This window comes from Hyla sarda, unplaced genomic scaffold, assembly GCF_029499605.1.
Source record: "Hyla sarda isolate aHylSar1 unplaced genomic scaffold, aHylSar1.hap1 scaffold_91, whole genome shotgun sequence".
NCBI lineage: Eukaryota > Metazoa > Chordata > Amphibia > Anura > Hylidae > Hyla > Hyla sarda.
In genome coordinates this window covers 320,602-339,713 of record NW_026610938.1, presented here as the reverse complement: position 1 = coordinate 339,713, position 19,112 = coordinate 320,602, and the positions used below count along the sequence as shown (strand labels likewise).

Sequence of the window (19,112 nt, the reverse complement as noted above, 5' to 3'; positions counted from 1 at the left end):
CAGGATCTAAAAAATTGGTGATCTCCTTTAACGAGTCATTCATAAAACATTCATCAATGTGTTTTACATTAAAAAGATCCGCATAAAACTCTTGCACCTTTTTTAAAATACCCTGTACATCATTCACTCCTTCAATGTTTTCTATTAACCTTCTATTTTCATGTATTTTCTTAAAAAAATACCTGGAGCAGGTCTCGTTTTCCTCAAGATGCTGTATTCGAGACCTAAAGATAATTTCTTTTCCTTTCTGCTCCAGGCACTTAGTTATTTCTTTTTTAAGATCATGTACCTCCTTCTCCACCTCCATCCCATGTGCTCTGAATTTGTACAGGGTTTGCAGACGAGTATTTAGGATATTATAAAATTCACGTTTTTCTTTAGCTTTCCTAACCCCAACACGGATAAAAAATTCTTTTATTTTTAGTTTCATTTTTTCCCACCAGATACTGGTGGGAGTGTTGGGGTCTTTTACTCGTCTGCATTCCTTGTAAAAGGTGATAAAATCTGATAAAACCTGCGGATCTTCAAAAAGGGACACGTTTAACTTCCAGGCATTCCTACCAGTTCTCCTTTTAAAATCACTTTTAACTTTAAAATACAATAATTTATGGTCAGAAAAAACATTGGTAAAAAGATCACAGTTAAAAGGCAGTACTTGATAAGAACAAAAAATAAAATCTATCCTGGAGCTACAGCTTGCATTGCTCCAGGTAACACCGTCTTCCTCTGGTACGTTAAAATTACATTTTTTAAAAACATCAGTGAGATTAAAATCTAAAATCAAGTTTTTTAACATAAAAGACGTCTTATCATAGTTCCTACTCACTGCGTTCGAAAAACGGCGTTCTCCCCTTAAAATACAATTAAAATCACCTGATAAAACAAGAGGACTAGAATTGTTAATAAAAAGGGGTAAAATCTCCAACATTTTTATTCTTTCATTCTTATCAGGAGAACCATAAAAATTTAAAAACTGCCATTTAATACCATTAATAAAAGCGCTGACCAATAAAATTCTGCCTGGTAAAATTTCGTTAAAACTCTCAATTAAAACGTTCCCTTTAAAAAGTATGGCGACCCCTGCTGATCTGGACTCATTTGATCCAGACCAGACTGATGGACCGTGCACCCAATCATCTTCATATTCTTTATAATTTAATCTGTGCGGGATGCCACATTCCTGCAGGAAAAGGACGGAAGCAGCAAAAACCGACAAGTAATTAAATAGGGCAACCCTTCTTACTCTGGCGCTCACACTTCTCACGTTCAAGGACAGACCGGACAACTCAGCCATGGGAATGTACAAGAAAACGTCTTACACCTCTGATTCCCCCTCCGAAGCCTCATACCCCCCAAAATCTGACTCAACTGTACGCATAGAGGAAGCAGGAGAGGAGGCACCATCACTCAGCCGACCCCCCTCCTCCATCATGATTGAGGCATAGTTGTTCTCGGGCATCCTGGCAATCAGGGCTCCAGACTCATTGGGTTCTTCCACCTCTTGCCCCTCCATAGGGGTCGGGTGTTCACTTAGTTCCGTCTCTGGTACCTCAGAGACGGTCACCCCTGAAACCTCCTCCTGGCAGGGAGGAGGGGGGGTATCCCCTATGGGGACCTGTGGAGGAACGTCACTTGGGTTCCCTGCATCCGCAGGTACTTCCATCGGCTCCCCCTGGACCGCCTCCGAATAGAGTCTTCTGGAGCCCCTCCGCCTTTTAACCTTCACCTCTCCACCCGGATCATCGCTCTCAGGGGGACCCTGAGCCAGAGGTTGCTGAGGAGCGGATTCGGCCGCCGTCCGCTCCTTTCTTAACCCAGCATGCTCCTGGGGGCCAGTTTTTTCACCACTTGCACGTTTTTTGGCCATCCTCTGCTCTTTAGGGTCCCCTCCTTTTGCCTGAGGGGGGTCTTTCTCCTTCTCCATCTCACCGCTTACCTCTTGTGGGGGGGTAATCACTGGCTCTGCTTGCCTCGGCTGGTGTCCCGGTTGCTGTCCTTGCTGCCTCCAGGGTTGCCACTGCTGCTCCGTCCTATGTCTGTGGGGACAAGAGGAGAAAAGGTGACCGAATTGTTGACAGAAATTGCACCTCCCTCCTCTTGTGCATTTCTCTGTCTCGTGCTGTGTGCTACCACATTTTTTGCATGTACTTTCACAGTTTTCTTTTGTGTGTCCATATCTGTGACACTTCCTGCAGTAGCTTGGCATCCCCGCATAAAAGAGGTCGCCACACATATTATTTATTTTAAAACGAGCTGGTGGTAGTTGTATTCCCCCTGGCAATCTGTCATCTTTTTTGCATGTAACCTGAAATCTCCACTTAGATGTCCAGATGCCACAGCTGTTCATGATTTTTCCTCTGCACTCAACCTTACTAAAATAGACTTGTAAAAACAACTCAACATCGTGTAGGTTGGCGAAAGGGGAATACATCTTTACTACCACCAGCTTAATATCGTCTAGAACGTGCTCAATAATCCGGACACCCTGAAGCTTTTTGTCTTTACTCGCAGCAGCTCTGGTAACAAAATCTCTGTGGATGCCATTTTGTGTGAACGTCACATCAAAAATTTTACGCTTCGGGTAGTCCTGGATTGCCAATATCTCGCCCTTCTGTATTCCGAAAACTCCTCCGAGCACGTCCTCTACTACGAATTTCAAATCGTCCGCCCTTTTGGTATCATCCGTGAGAATGACTCTCACGGTGTTTTTGATCCTTGCGTATGCCGGCACAGAACCTGGATCCGGATCATCATCCATGGTTCTAACCTCTCTCCACCCGAAGGTCTTGAGAGGCGATCGCTACTCGTTACCCTGGGACTAGGCCCTCTCCCCAATAGCAACAAGTGGGTGAAGCCCAGGCAATAAACCTGGGCGATCCCACAAGGCCGAGGAGAGGGGTACCCGAGTACCTTCTGACCAGATCTCCTGTATTACTACACTTGATCTTAGCCAAAAGGCCGAGAAGCGATAACCGTGAAAGGGGCGGGCCCAACAAGGTGCCCTTCATGGGCACTATCACTGCTTGCTGTCAGGGAGGCTGCCAGACAATTTTCCATGCACACTCTGGGCTGGGGGGCAGTCAACCACCAGTACACACAGCAGAACCTAAACCCATACCATTATTGCTAAGCAGCAAGACAGGGGCCCATTGCACTCCCACGGGGCCTTTTTAAATGCAATCCATAACCCGGATTTGCCAGGAACCCTTCTTACTCCTCCTACTTGCATGTGACACTGGGCTTAGGATCTGCATAGGAAACACACACACAAGCACACACCTACCTTTGTTGCCTGCAGATGCCTCCTTGGCTGTCCCCAAACGGTATCAAACCAACACCCACGGGAAGCTGTAAGCATAGAGGACATGCCTGCACCCCATTGGACTTACCTGTGTGGGTTAAACCCGGGTTATTTGACAACCTATGGCGGTGATGGTTCTGCTCAGGCAGAGCAGTGCTGATGCTCCTCATAAAGCTGTCGCTGCTGTGAAGGTTCTAGGTGACATCACAAATCCCTATGGTTACATACACAACAAAGCTGGGTTGTTGTTGTTTACACTCTGCAAGGCCTGTGGAAGTGAGTGACATCATAGCACTGTAGTTCTGAGGGTTCTAGATGGATGCAACAATCTCCTGTTGCTTCTATGAAGGCCATAATAGACGACATCACCAAACAGCTCCATAGTCACATACACAGCAAAGGAGAGATGTTGTTTACACCTAGTGATGTCAGTGGTATTGAGTGACATCACAGCACAGTGCTAAGGCTCCTGGGCCTGGACACAGCAGCGGCTGCAATATCTCAACGGAGAATACGTTTATATATATGTGTGTGTGTGCGCGTATATATATATATATATATATATATATATATATATATATATATATATTTCTCCGCCGAAATCACTTTTAAACCCATTTCCACCTTTTTTTCCCTTCTCTTCCTCTTACTTTTTTTTCACGTTTTTTTACGTTTTTCTCCTTTTCGCCTCTTTTCTGGGCGTATTATTCTTCTTTTTCTTCTTTTTTTTCGTCTAATGCATACCCCATCAGTGCAGCAATGCTTATTCAATACCGCCAGCAGATGGAGACACTGGGGGATAATTTTCTAAGGATTTATACTGATTTTTCCTGTCTGAATTTGTCGCACAGAAAGTTGCAGGCCAAATATGTGTGACATTTCTGCGACTTTAGCTTCTAGAGCATTTTTACAACATTATACATAGGTGCTGAATACATAAAAAGCGACTGTTCAGCGACAGACAAGTCGCATCGGCTGAAAGTAGGCCAGAATGTCAGTCCATGTTGGAGCAGGTTTAGATACAGTCTAAAGTATAGATCTCAAAGTCTGTGCACAGAATTTAGCAAGGGCCTCGCACCTTCTGATGCATCAGGTAGGTGCACAATAGCATAGCCTAACCCTCTGTACTTTGGTCTATATTGATGCGGGACATAGACAGCCAGCTGATGACCAATCCATTAGTGCAATGGATGGCTGGAAGCATTTGTCTTTGCCTTTGCAATACCACAGAAGCAATGCATGGTCAATGTACAGCAATGACACACCTGTGTGAACAGCCAGGAGACCCCCCCCCCCCCCCCATGTTATGTTACATAGTTACATAGTTAGTACGGTCGAAAAAAGACATATGTCCATCAAGTTCAACCAGGGAATTAAGGGGTAGGGGTGTGGCGCGATATTGGGGAAGGGATGAGATTTTATATTTCTTCATAAGCATTAATCTTATTTTGTCAATTAGGAACATTCAGCACCCACCCGCTATCAAGGCAGCTGCCTATCATGTCATGCCCTACCTGCACAGGTGTGCTGGCTACTCAAATGATCCAATTAAGGAGGCCATTTAGTCAGCAGCAGCAGAAGTCCTGTGCCTGGACGCTCCAACAGCGGCCAGACACAAGCAGAAGCAGAAGCAGCAGAAGCAGCAGCAGCACCACCTTTTGTTTTTTGGCTGCAGCAGCAGCAAGGCCCACAGGGCTGGCTAGCTGGCTAGCCAGCAAGCAGGTAGCAATGAAAGTAGGAATCTTTCTTTTTAACCCTGTAAGGGGGTGGTGCACTGTACCCGAAGATACTGCCATATCGGGTCAATGCATAGGGCGACGGAAGCAAGCTTCGAAATCGGCCCCCGTTCTCAAAAATCCATTTAATATATGGTCCCCAGATAGGGGACGTATCAGATATTAAACTGATAAGAACAGATACTACACTTGATCTTAGCCAAAAGGCCGAGAAGCGATAACCGTGAAAGGGGCGGGCCCAACAAGGTGCCCTTCATGGGCACTATCACTGCTTGCTGTCAGGGAGGCTGCCAGACAATTTTCCATGCACACTCTGGGCTGGGGGGCAGTCAACCACCAGTACACACAGCAGAACCTAAACCCATACCATTATTGCTAAGCAGCAAGACAGGGGCCCATTGCACTCCCACGGGGCCTTTTTAAATGCAATCCATAACCCGGATTTGCCAGGAACCCTTCTTACTCCTCCTACTTGCATGTGACACTGGGCTTAGGATCTGCATAGGAAACACACACACAAGCACACACCTACCTTTGTTGCCTGCAGATGCCTCCTTGGCTGTCCCCAAACGGTATCAAACCAACACCCACGGGAAGCTGTAAGCATAGAGGACATGCCTGCACCCCATTGGACTTACCTGTGTGGGTTAAACCCGGGTTATTTGACAACCTATGGCGGTGATGGTTCTGCTCAGGCAGAGCAGTGCTGATGCTCCTCATAAAGCTGTCGCTGCTGTGAAGGTTCTAGGTGACATCACAATTCCCTATGGTTACATACACAACAAAGCTGGGTTGTTGTTGTTTACACTCTGCAAGGCCTGTGGAAGTGAGTGACATCATAGCACTGTAGTTCTGAGGGTTCTAGATGGATGCAACAATCTCCTGTTGCTTCTATGAAGGCCATAATAGACGACATCACCAAACAGCTCCATAGTCACATACACAGCAAAGGAGAGATGTTGTTTACACCTATTGATGTCAGTGGTATTGAGTGACATCACAGCACAGTGCTAAGGCTCCTGGGCCTGGACACAGCAGCGGCTGCAATATCTCAACGGAGAATACGTTTATATATATATGTGTGTGTGTGCGCGTATATATATATATATATATATATATATATATATATATATATATATATTTCTCCGCCGAAATCACTTTTAAACCCATTTCCACCTTTTTTTCCCTTCTCTTCCTCTTACTTTTTTTTCACGTTTTTTAACGTTTTTCTCCTTTTCGCCTCTTTTCTGGGCGTATTATTCTTCTTTTTCTTCTTTTTTTTCGTCTAATGCATACCCCATCAGTGCAGCAATGCTTATTCAATACCGCCAGCAGATGGAGACACTGGGGGATAATTTTCTAAGGATTTATACTGATTTTTCCTGTCTGAATTTGTCGCACAGAAAGTTGCAGGCCAAATATGTGTGACATTTCTGCGACTTTAGCTTCTAGAGCATTTTTACAACATTATACATAGGTGCTGAATACATAAAAAGCGACTGTTCAGCGACAGACAAGTCGCATCGGCTGAAAGTAGGCCAGAATGTCAGTCCATGTTGGAGCAGGTTTAGATACAGTCTAAAGTATAGATCTCAAAGTCTGTGCACAGAATTTAGCAAGGGCCTCGCACCTTCTGATGCATCAGGTAGGTGCACAATAGCATAGCCTAACCCTCTGTACTTTGGTCTATATTGATGCGGGACATAGACAGCCAGCTGATGACCAATCCATTAGTGCAATGGATGGCTGGAAGCATTTGTCTTTGCCTTTGCAATACCACAGAAGCAATGCATGGTCAATGTACAGCAATGACACACCTGTGTGAACAGCCAGGAGACCCCCCCCCCCCCCCATGTTATGTTACATAGTTACATAGTTAGTACGGTCGAAAAAAGACATATGTCCATCAAGTTCAACCAGGGAATTAAGGGGTAGGGGTGTGGCGCGATATTGGGGAAGGGATGAGATTTTATATTTCTTCATAAGCATTAATCTTATTTTGTCAATTAGGAACATTCAGCACCCACCCGCTATCAAGGCAGCTGCCTATCATGTCATGCCCTACCTGCACAGGTGTGCTGGCTACTCAAATGATCCAATTAAGGAGGCCATTTAGTCAGCAGCAGCAGAAGTCCTGTGCCTGGACGCTCCAACAGCGGCCAGACACAAGCAGAAGCAGAAGCAGCAGAAGCAGCAGCAGCACCACCTTTTGTTTTTTGGCTGCAGCAGCAGCAAGGCCCACAGGGCTGGCTAGCTGGCTAGCCAGCAAGCAGGTAGCAATGAAAGTAGGAATCTTTCTTTTTAACCCTGTAAGGGGGTGGTGCACTGTACCCGAAGATACTGCCATATCGGGTCAATGCATAGGGCGACGGAAGCAAGCTTCGAAATCGGCCCCCGTTCTCAAAAATCCATTTAATATATGGTCCCCAGATAGGGGACGTATCAGATATTAAACTGATAAGAACAGATACTACACTTGATCTTAGCCAAAAGGCCGAGAAGCGATAACCGTGAAAGGGGCGGGCCCAACAAGGTGCCCTTCATGGGCACTATCACTGCTTGCTGTCAGGGAGGCTGCCAGACAATTTTCCATGCACACTCTGGGCTGGGGGGCAGTCAACCACCAGTACACACAGCAGAACCTAAACCCATACCATTATTGCTAAGCAGCAAGACAGGGGCCCATTGCACTCCCACGGGGCCTTTTTAAATGCAATCCATAACCCGGATTTGCCAGGAACCCTTCTTACTCCTCCTACTTGCATGTGACACTGGGCTTAGGATCTGCATAGGAAACACACACACAAGCACACACCTACCTTTGTTGCCTGCAGATGCCTCCTTGGCTGTCCCCAAACGGTATCAAACCAACACCCACGGGAAGCTGTAAGCATAGAGGACATGCCTGCACCCCATTGGACTTACCTGTGTGGGTTAAACCCGGGTTATTTGACAACCTATGGCGGTGATGGTTCTGCTCAGGCAGAGCAGTGCTGATGCTCCTCATAAAGCTGTCGCTGCTGTGAAGGTTCTAGGTGACATCACAAATCCCTATGGTTACATACACAACAAAGCTGGGTTGTTGTTGTTTACACTCTGCAAGGCCTGTGGAAGTGAGTGACATCATAGCACTGTAGTTCTGAGGGTTCTAGATGGATGCAACAATCTCCTGTTGCTTCTATGAAGGCCATAATAGACGACATCACCAAACAGCTCCATAGTCACATACACAGCAAAGGAGAGATGTTGTTTACACCTAGTGATGTCAGTGGTATTGAGTGACATCACAGCACAGTGCTAAGGCTCCTGGGCCTGGACACAGCAGCGGCTGCAATATCTCAACGGAGAATACGTTTATATATATGTGTGTGTGTGCGCGTATATATATATATATATATATATATATATATATATATATATTTCTCCGCCGAAATCACTTTTAAACCCATTTCCACCTTTTTTTCCCTTCTCTTCCTCTTACTTTTTTTTCACGTTTTTTTACGTTTTTCTCCTTTTCGCCTCTTTTCTGGGCGTATTATTCTTCTTTTTCTTCTTTTTTTTCGTCTAATGCATACCCCATCAGTGCAGCAATGCTTATTCAATACCGCCAGCAGATGGAGACACTGGGGGATAATTTTCTAAGGATTTATACTGATTTTTCCTGTCTGAATTTGTCGCACAGAAAGTTGCAGGCCAAATATGTGTGACATTTCTGCGACTTTAGCTTCTAGAGCATTTTTACAACATTATACATAGGTGCTGAATACATAAAAAGCGACTGTTCAGCGACAGACAAGTCGCATCGGCTGAAAGTAGGCCAGAATGTCAGTCCATGTTGGAGCAGGTTTAGATACAGTCTAAAGTATAGATCTCAAAGTCTGTGCACAGAATTTAGCAAGGGCCTCGCACCTTCTGATGCATCAGGTAGGTGCACAATAGCATAGCCTAACCCTCTGTACTTTGGTCTATATTGATGCGGGACATAGACAGCCAGCTGATGACCAATCCATTAGTGCAATGGATGGCTGGAAGCATTTGTCTTTGCCTTTGCAATACCACAGAAGCAATGCATGGTCAATGTACAGCAATGACACACCTGTGTGAACAGCCAGGAGACCCCCCCCCCCCCCATGTTATGTTACATAGTTACATAGTTAGTACGGTCGAAAAAAGACATATGTCCATCAAGTTCAACCAGGGAATTAAGGGGTAGGGGTGTGGCGCGATATTGGGGAAGGGATGAGATTTTATATTTCTTCATAAGCATTAATCTTATTTTGTCAATTAGGAACATTCAGCACCCACCCGCTATCAAGGCAGCTGCCTATCATGTCATGCCCTACCTGCACAGGTGTGCTGGCTACTCAAATGATCCAATTAAGGAGGCCATTTAGTCAGCAGCAGCAGAAGTCCTGTGCCTGGACGCTCCAACAGCGGCCAGACACAAGCAGAAGCAGAAGCAGCAGAAGCAGCAGCAGCACCACCTTTTGTTTTTTGGCTGCAGCAGCAGCAAGGCCCACAGGGCTGGCTAGCTGGCTAGCCAGCAAGCAGGTAGCAATGAAAGTAGGAATCTTTCTTTTTAACCCTGTAAGGGGGTGGTGCACTGTACCCGAAGATACTGCCATATCGGGTCAATGCATAGGGCGACGGAAGCAAGCTTCGAAATCGGCCCCCGTTCTCAAAAATCCATTTAATATATGGTCCCCAGATAGGGGACGTATCAGATATTAAACTGATAAGAACAGATTTTTTTTTTTTTTTTTTTTTTTTTTTATCTAAAGCCGAGGAACGTGCTTTCGATTCACCCAAAGTGCAAGAAAAAGTGCAAACGTGTTACACTAAAAAAAAACGTGCACAAAGGATGCGGTCTATCGCAAGCCCTTCTCCGATAGGAGAGAGGCCCCCCAACAAACCTTACCCTTCGCCTCCGGACCAAAAGGTACCTGCGAGGTTCCAGGTTCGATGTCCCTTTTCGCCGAAGCTACTAGGGGACCACAAATGCTCCCGGCATCCCCCTTGGCGTTAGCCAAGGTATCTGCCCGCAGAGCCGATTACGGTAGGTACCCTGCCAAAGCAGGAGTACCCGGGGTGTTTGCAGGGAGGTGCGGAACCTAATGGCCACACACACCTCCCCTAGACCGCCAGGAGGGACACCCAGAAGGGCTACCGCATCCTGACAAATCCTGTGAACACACAACACGCAAAAAGTGACACAGTGAGACAAAAAAAGAAATAAATAAGTGAATGTGTGCAGATATACTGCCCGGACATCCGGCCGGATCTATAAAAATTTCTCTGATCCTAGCCAGAAGGCCGAGAATCAAGAGGTGAGTGCCACAAGGTGAAGAGATTATGGTGCCCGTGCTTCAACTCAGTGAGTCTATTCTCCCAGTGAGTTTCGGCACCTCGGGGTCACCACTCCCCGAGGCACAAAAGTACCTCGGCTCTAGACCCTCTCAGCCTCATGGCGAGACCCGGAGGGAACAGGTCACATCGGGGCAGCCGTCGATCTGATTCCTCAGAACCAGCCCCGGTACACCTGCATCCTCCATGCAGCACCCATCCCCACCAGCATGAAAACTGATAAGAACAGATACTACACTTGATCTTAGCCAAAAGGCCGAGAAGCGATAACCGTGAAAGGGGCGGGCCCAACAAGGTGCCCTTCATGGGCACTATCACTGCTTGCTGTCAGGGAGGCTGCCAGACAATTTTCCATGCACACTCTGGGCTGGGGGGCAGTCAACCACCAGTACACACAGCAGAACCTAAACCCATACCATTATTGCTAAGCAGCAAGACAGGGGCCCATTGCACTCCCACGGGGCCTTTTTAAATGCAATCCATAACCCGGATTTGCCAGGAACCCTTCTTACTCCTCCTACTTGCATGTGACACTGGGCTTAGGATCTGCATAGGAAACACACACACAAGCACACACCTACCTTTGTTGCCTGCAGATGCCTCCTTGGCTGTCCCCAAACGGTATCAAACCAACACCCACGGGAAGCTGTAAGCATAGAGGACATGCCTGCACCCCATTGGACTTACCTGTGTGGGTTAAACCCGGGTTATTTGACAACCTATGGCGGTGATGGTTCTGCTCAGGCAGAGCAGTGCTGATGCTCCTCATAAAGCTGTCGCTGCTGTGAAGGTTCTAGGTGACATCACAAATCCCTATGGTTACATACACAACAAAGCTGGGTTGTTGTTGTTTACACTCTGCAAGGCCTGTGGAAGTGAGTGACATCATAGCACTGTAGTTCTGAGGGTTCTAGATGGATGCAACAATCTCCTGTTGCTTCTATGAAGGCCATAATAGACGACATCACCAAACAGCTCCATAGTCACATACACAGCAAAGGAGAGATGTTGTTTACACCTAGTGATGTCAGTGGTATTGAGTGACATCACAGCACAGTGCTAAGGCTCCTGGGCCTGGACACAGCAGCGGCTGCAATATCTCAACGGAGAATACGTTTATATATATGTGTGTGTGTGCGCGTATATATATATATATATATATATATATATATATATATATATATTTCTCCGCCGAAATCACTTTTAAACCCATTTCCACCTTTTTTTCCCTTCTCTTCCTCTTACTTTTTTTTCACGTTTTTTTACGTTTTTCTCCTTTTCGCCTCTTTTCTGGGCGTATTATTCTTCTTTTTCTTCTTTTTTTTCGTCTAATGCATACCCCATCAGTGCAGCAATGCTTATTCAATACCGCCAGCAGATGGAGACACTGGGGGATAATTTTCTAAGGATTTATACTGATTTTTCCTGTCTGAATTTGTCGCACAGAAAGTTGCAGGCCAAATATGTGTGACATTTCTGCGACTTTAGCTTCTAGAGCATTTTTACAACATTATACATAGGTGCTGAATACATAAAAAGCGACTGTTCAGCGACAGACAAGTCGCATCGGCTGAAAGTAGGCCAGAATGTCAGTCCATGTTGGAGCAGGTTTAGATACAGTCTAAAGTATAGATCTCAAAGTCTGTGCACAGAATTTAGCAAGGGCCTCGCACCTTCTGATGCATCAGGTAGGTGCACAATAGCATAGCCTAACCCTCTGTACTTTGGTCTATATTGATGCGGGACATAGACAGCCAGCTGATGACCAATCCATTAGTGCAATGGATGGCTGGAAGCATTTGTCTTTGCCTTTGCAATACCACAGAAGCAATGCATGGTCAATGTACAGCAATGACACACCTGTGTGAACAGCCAGGAGACCCCCCCCCCCCCCCATGTTATGTTACATAGTTACATAGTTAGTACGGTCGAAAAAAGACATATGTCCATCAAGTTCAACCAGGGAATTAAGGGGTAGGGGTGTGGCGCGATATTGGGGAAGGGATGAGATTTTATATTTCTTCATAAGCATTAATCTTATTTTGTCAATTAGGAACATTCAGCACCCACCCGCTATCAAGGCAGCTGCCTATCATGTCATGCCCTACCTGCACAGGTGTGCTGGCTACTCAAATGATCCAATTAAGGAGGCCATTTAGTCAGCAGCAGCAGAAGTCCTGTGCCTGGACGCTCCAACAGCGGCCAGACACAAGCAGAAGCAGAAGCAGCAGAAGCAGCAGCAGCACCACCTTTTGTTTTTTGGCTGCAGCAGCAGCAAGGCCCACAGGGCTGGCTAGCTGGCTAGCCAGCAAGCAGGTAGCAATGAAAGTAGGAATCTTTCTTTTTAACCCTGTAGGGGTGGTGCACTGTACCCGAAGATACTGCCATATCGGGTCAATGCATAGGGCGACGGAAGCAAGCTTCGAAATCGGCCCCCGTTCTCAAAAATCCATTTAATATATGGTCCCCAGATAGGGGACGTATCAGATATTAAACTGATAAGAACAGATACTACACTTGATCTTAGCCAAAAGGCCGAGAAGCGATAACCGTGAAAGGGGCGGGCCCAACAAGGTGCCCTTCATGGGCACTATCACTGCTTGCTGTCAGGGAGGCTGCCAGACAATTTTCCATGCACACTCTGGGCTGGGGGGCAGTCAACCACCAGTACACACAGCAGAACCTAAACCCATACCATTATTGCTAAGCAGCAAGACAGGGGCCCATTGCACTCCCACGGGGCCTTTTTAAATGCAATCCATAACCCGGATTTGCCAGGAACCCTTCTTACTCCTCCTACTTGCATGTGACACTGGGCTTAGGATCTGCATAGGAAACACACACACAAGCACACACCTACCTTTGTTGCCTGCAGATGCCTCCTTGGCTGTCCCCAAACGGTATCAAACCAACACCCACGGGAAGCTGTAAGCATAGAGGACATGCCTGCACCCCATTGGACTTACCTGTGTGGGTTAAACCCGGGTTATTTGACAACCTATGGCGGTGATGGTTCTGCTCAGGCAGAGCAGTGCTGATGCTCCTCATAAAGCTGTCGCTGCTGTGAAGGTTCTAGGTGACATCACAAATCCCTATGGTTACATACACAACAAAGCTGGGTTGTTGTTGTTTACACTCTGCAAGGCCTGTGGAAGTGAGTGACATCATAGCACTGTAGTTCTGAGGGTTCTAGATGGATGCAACAATCTCCTGTTGCTTCTATGAAGGCCATAATAGACGACATCACCAAACAGCTCCATAGTCACATACACAGCAAAGGAGAGATGTTGTTTACACCTAGTGATGTCAGTGGTATTGAGTGACATCACAGCACAGTGCTAAGGCTCCTGGGCCTGGACACAGCAGCGGCTGCAATATCTCAACGGAGAATACGTTTATATATATGTGTGTGTGTGCGCGTATATATATATATATATATATATATATATATATATATATATATATTCTCCGCCGAAATCACTTTTAAACCCATTTCCACCTTTTTTTCCCTTCTCTTCCTCTTACTTTTTTTTCACGTTTTTTTACGTTTTTCTCCTTTTCGCCTCTTTTCTGGGCGTATTATTCTTCTTTTTCTTCTTTTTTTTCGTCTAATGCATACCCCATCAGTGCAGCAATGCTTATTCAATACCGCCAGCAGATGGAGACACTGGGGGATAATTTTCTAAGGATTTATACTGATTTTTCCTGTCTGAATTTGTCGCACAGAAAGTTGCAGGCCAAATATGTGTGACATTTCTGCGACTTTAGCTTCTAGAGCATTTTTACAACATTATACATAGGTGCTGAATACATAAAAAGCGACTGTTCAGCGACAGACAAGTCGCATCGGCTGAAAGTAGGCCAGAATGTCAGTCCATGTTGGAGCAGGTTTAGATACAGTCTAAAGTATAGATCTCAAAGTCTGTGCACAGAATTTAGCAAGGGCCTCGCACCTTCTGATGCATCAGGTAGGTGCACAATAGCATAGCCTAACCCTCTGTACTTTGGTCTATATTGATGCGGGACATAGACAGCCAGCTGATGACCAATCCATTAGTGCAATGGATGGCTGGAAGCATTTGTCTTTGCCTTTGCAATACCACAGAAGCAATGCATGGTCAATGTACAGCAATGACACACCTGTGTGAACAGCCAGGAGACCCCCCCCCCCCCATGTTATGTTACATAGTTACATAGTTAGTACGGTCGAAAAAAGACATATGTCCATCAAGTTCAACCAGGGAATTAAGGGGTAGGGGTGTGGCGCGATATTGGGGAAGGGATGAGATTTTATATTTCTTCATAAGCATTAATCTTATTTTGTCAATTAGGAACATTCAGCACCCACCCGCTATCAAGGCAGCTGCCTATCATGTCATGCCCTACCTGCACAGGTGTGCTGGCTACTCAAATGATCCAATTAAGGAGGCCATTTAGTCAGCAGCAGCAGAAGTCCTGTGCCTGGACGCTCCAACAGCGGCCAGACACAAGCAGAAGCAGAAGCAGCAGAAGCAGCAGCAGCACCACCTTTTGTTTTTTGGCTGCAGCAGCAGCAAGGCCCACAGGGCTGGCTAGCTGGCTAGCCAGCAAGCAGGTAGCAATGAAAGTAGGAATCTTTCTTTTTAACCCTGTAAGGGGGTGGTGCACTGTACCCGAAGATACTGCCATATCGGGTCAATGCATAGGGCGACGGAAGCAAGCTTCGAAATCGGCCCCCGTTCTCAAAAATCCATTTAATATATGGTCCCCAGATAGGGGACGTATCAGATATTAAACTGATAAGAACAGATACTACACTTGATCTTAGCCAAAAGGCCGAGAAGCAATAACCGTGAAAGGGGCGGGCCCAACAAGGTGCCCTTCATGGGCACTATCACTGCTTGCTGTCAGGGAGGCTGCCAGACAATTTTCCATGCACACTCTGGGCTGGGGGGCAGTCAACCACCAGTACACACAGCAGAACCTAAACCCATACCATTATTGCTAAGCAGCAAGACAGGGGCCCATTGCACTCCCACGGGGCCTTTTTAAATGCAATCCATAACCCGGATTTGCCAGGAACCCTTCTTACTCCTCCTACTTGCATGTGACACTGGGCTTAGGATCTGCATAGGAAACACACACACAAGCACACACCTACCTTTGTTGCCTGCAGATGCCTCCTTGGCTGTCCCCAAACGGTATCAAACCAACACCCACGGGAAGCTGTAAGCATAGAGGACATGCCTGCACCCCATTGGACTTACCTGTGTGGGTTAAACCCGGGTTATTTGACAACCTATGGCGGTGATGGTTCTGCTCAGGCAGAGCAGTGCTGATGCTCCTCATAAAGCTGTCGCTGCTGTGAAGGTTCTAGGTGACATCACAAATCCCTATGGTTACATACACAACAAAGCTGGGTTGTTGTTGTTTACACTCTGCAAGGCCTGTGGAAGTGAGTGACATCATAGCACTGTAGTTCTGAGGGTTCTAGATGGATGCAACAATCTCCTGTTGCTTCTATGAAGGCCATAATAGACGACATCACCAAACAGCTCCATAGTCACATACACAGCAAAGGAGAGATGTTGTTTACACCTAGTGATGTCAGTGGTATTGAGTGACATCACAGCACAGTGCTAAGGCTCCTGGGCCTGGACACAGCAGCGGCTGCAATATCTCAACGGAGAATACGTTTATATATATGTGTGTGTGTGTGCGCGTATATATATATATATATATATATATATATATATATATATATATATATATTTCTCCGCCGAAATCACTTTTAAACCCATTTCCACCTTTTTTTCCCTTCTCTTCCTCTTACTTTTTTTTCACGTTTTTTTACGTTTTTCTCCTTTTCGCCTCTTTTCTGGGCGTATTATTCTTCTTTTTCTTCTTTTTTTTCGTCTAATGCATACCCCATCAGTGCAGCAATGCTTATTCAATACCGCCAGCAGATGGAGACACTGGGGGATAATTTTCTAAGGATTTATACTGATTTTTCCTGTCTGAATTTGTCGCACAGAAAGTTGCAGGCCAAATATGTGTGACATTTCTGCGACTTTAGCTTCTAGAGCATTTTTACAACATTATACATAGGTGCTGAATACATAAAAAGCGACTGTTCAGCGACAGACAAGTCGCATCGGCTGAAAGTAGGCCAGAATGTCAGTCCATGTTGGAGCAGGTTTAGATACAGTCTAAAGTATAGATCTCAAAGTCTGTGCACAGAATTTAGCAAGGGCCTCGCACCTTCTGATGCATCAGGTAGGTGCACAATAGCATAGCCTAACCCTCTGTACTTTGGTCTATATTGATGCGGGACATAGACAGCCAGCTGATGACCAATCCATTAGTGCAATGGATGGCTGGAAGCATTTGTCTTTGCCTTTGCAATACCACAGAAGCAATGCATGGTCAATGTACAGCAATGACACACCTGTGTGAACAGCCAGGAGACCCCCCCCCCCCCCCCATGTTATGTTACATAGTTACATAGTTAGTACGGTCGAAAAAAGACATATGTCCATCAAGTTCAACCAGGGAATTAAGGGGTAGGGGTGTGGCGCGATATTGGGGAAGGGATGAGATTTTATATTTCTTCATAAGCATTAATCTTATTTTGTCAATTAGGAACATTCAGCACCCACCCGCTATCAAGGCAGCTGCCTATCATGTCATGCCCTACCTGCACAGGTGTGCTGGCTACTCAAATGATCCAATTAAGGAGGCCATTTAGTCAGCAGCAGCAGAAGTCCTGTGCCTGGACGCTCCAACAGCGGCCAGACACAAGCAGAAGCAGAAGCAGCAGAAGCAGCAGCAGCACCACCTTTTGTTTTTTGGCTGCAGCAGCAGCAAGGCCCACAGGGCTGGCTAGCTGGCTAGCCAGCAAGCAGGTAGCAATGAAAGTAGGAATCTTTCTTTTTAACCCTGTAAGGGGGTGGTGCACTGTACCCGAAGATACTGCCATATCGGGTCAATGCATAGGGCGACGGAAGCAAGCTTCGAAATCGGCCCCCGTTCTCAAAAATCCATTTAATATATGGTCCCCAGATAGGGGACGTATCAGATATTAAACTGATAAGAACAGATACTACACTTGATCTTAGCCAAAAGGCCGAGAAGCAATAACCGTGAAAGGGGCGGGCCCAAGAAGGTGCCCTTCATGGGCACTATCACTGCTTGCTGTCAGGGAGGCTGCCAGACAATTTTCCATGCACACTCTGGGCTGGGGGGCAGTCAACCACCAGTACACACAGCAGAACCTAAACCCATACCATTATTGCTAAGCAGCAAGACAGGGGCCCATTGCACTCCCACGGGGCCTTTTTAAATGCAATCCATAACCCGGATTTGCCAGGAACCCTTCTTACTCCTCCTACTTGCATGTGACACTGGGCTTAGGATCTGCATAGGAAACACACACACAAGCACACACCTACCTTTGTTGCCTGCAGATGCCTCCTTGGCTGTCCCCAAACGGTATCAAACCAACACCCACGGGAAGCTGTAAGCATAGAGGACATGCCTGCACCCCATTGGACTTACCTGTGTGGGTTAAACCCGGGTTATTTGACAACCTATGGCGGTGATGGTTCTGCTCAGGCAGAGCAGTGCTGATGCTCCTCATAAAGCTGTCGCTGCTGTGAAGGTTCTAGGTGACATCACAAATCCCTATGGTTACATACACAACAAAGCTGGGTTGTTGTTGTTTACACTCTGCAAGGCCTGTGGAAGTGAGTGACATCATAGCACTGTAGTTCTGAGGGTTCTAGATGGATGCAACAATCTCCTGTTGCTTCTATGAAGGCCATAATAGACGACATCACCAAACAGCTCCATAGTCACATACACAGCAAAGGAGAGATGTTGTTTACACCTAGTGATGTCAGTGGTATTGAGTGACATCACAGCACAGTGCTAAGGCTCCTGGGCCTGGACACAGCAGCGGCTGCAATATCTCAACGGAGAATACGTTTATATATATGTGTGTGTGTGTGCGCGTATATATATATATATATATATATATATATATATATATATATATATATTTCTCCGCCGAAATCACTTTTAAACCCATTTCCACCTTTTTTTCCCTTCTCTTCCTCTTACTTTTTTTTCACGTTTTTTTACGTTTTTCTCCTTTTCGCCTCTTTTCTGGGCGTATTATTCTTCTTTTTCTTCTTTTTTTTCGTCTAATGCATACCCCATCAGTGCAGCAATGCTTATTCAATACCGCCAGCAGATGGAGACACTGGGGGATAATTTTCTAAGGATTTATACTGATTTTTCCTGTCTGAATTTGTCGCACAGAAAGTTGCAGGCCAAATATGTGTGACATTTCTGCGACTTTAGCTTCTAGAGCATTTTTACAACATTATACATAGGTGCTGAATACATAAAAAGCGACTGTTCAGCGACAGACAAGTCGCATCGGCTGAAAGTAGGCCAGAATGTCAGTCCATGTTGGAGCAGGTTTAGATACAGTCTAAAGTATAGATCTCAAAGTCTGTGCACAGAATTTAGCAAGGGCCTCGCACCTTCTGATGCATCAGGTAGGTGCACAATAGCATAGCCTAACCCTCTGTACTTTGGTCTTTATTGATGCGGGACATAGACAGCCAGCTGATGACCAATCCATTAGTGCAATGGATGGCTGGAAGCATTTGTCTTTGCCTTTGCAATACCACAGAAGCAATGCATGGTCAATGTACAGCAATGAC

The 19,112-nt window shown here is 46.0% G+C and overlaps 6 non-coding genes and 2 pseudogenes across 6 annotated transcripts; all 8 read right to left on the bottom strand.

Moving 5' to 3' along the window:
- Positions 1-2,837: 2,837 nt before the first annotated feature.
- LOC130349322 (U2 spliceosomal RNA) lies at positions 2,838-2,970 on the bottom strand (annotated as a pseudogene).
- A 2,095-nt stretch (positions 2,971-5,065) lies between these two features.
- LOC130349108 (U2 spliceosomal RNA) lies at positions 5,066-5,256 on the bottom strand. The gene has a single exon (XR_008886513.1). It is a non-coding gene; the product is annotated as a U2 spliceosomal RNA (small nuclear RNA).
- A 2,096-nt stretch (positions 5,257-7,352) lies between these two features.
- On the bottom strand, positions 7,353-7,543 carry LOC130349107 (U2 spliceosomal RNA). The gene has a single exon (XR_008886512.1). It is a non-coding gene; the product is annotated as a U2 spliceosomal RNA (small nuclear RNA).
- Positions 7,544-9,630: 2,087 nt separating this feature from the next.
- LOC130349291 (U2 spliceosomal RNA) lies at positions 9,631-9,823 on the bottom strand. Its single transcript, XR_008886671.1, has one exon. It is a non-coding gene; the product is annotated as a U2 spliceosomal RNA (small nuclear RNA).
- Positions 9,824-10,519: 696 nt separating this feature from the next.
- On the bottom strand, positions 10,520-10,669 carry LOC130349306 (U2 spliceosomal RNA; annotated as a pseudogene).
- Positions 10,670-12,757: 2,088 nt separating this feature from the next.
- On the bottom strand, positions 12,758-12,948 carry LOC130349219 (U2 spliceosomal RNA). The gene has a single exon (XR_008886613.1). It is a non-coding gene; the product is annotated as a U2 spliceosomal RNA (small nuclear RNA).
- Positions 12,949-15,037: 2,089 nt separating this feature from the next.
- Positions 15,038-15,228, bottom strand: LOC130349227 (U2 spliceosomal RNA). The gene has a single exon (XR_008886620.1). It is a non-coding gene; the product is annotated as a U2 spliceosomal RNA (small nuclear RNA).
- A 2,099-nt stretch (positions 15,229-17,327) lies between these two features.
- LOC130349225 (U2 spliceosomal RNA) lies at positions 17,328-17,518 on the bottom strand. Its single transcript, XR_008886619.1, has one exon. It is a non-coding gene; the product is annotated as a U2 spliceosomal RNA (small nuclear RNA).
- Positions 17,519-19,112: the final 1,594 nt, after the last annotated feature.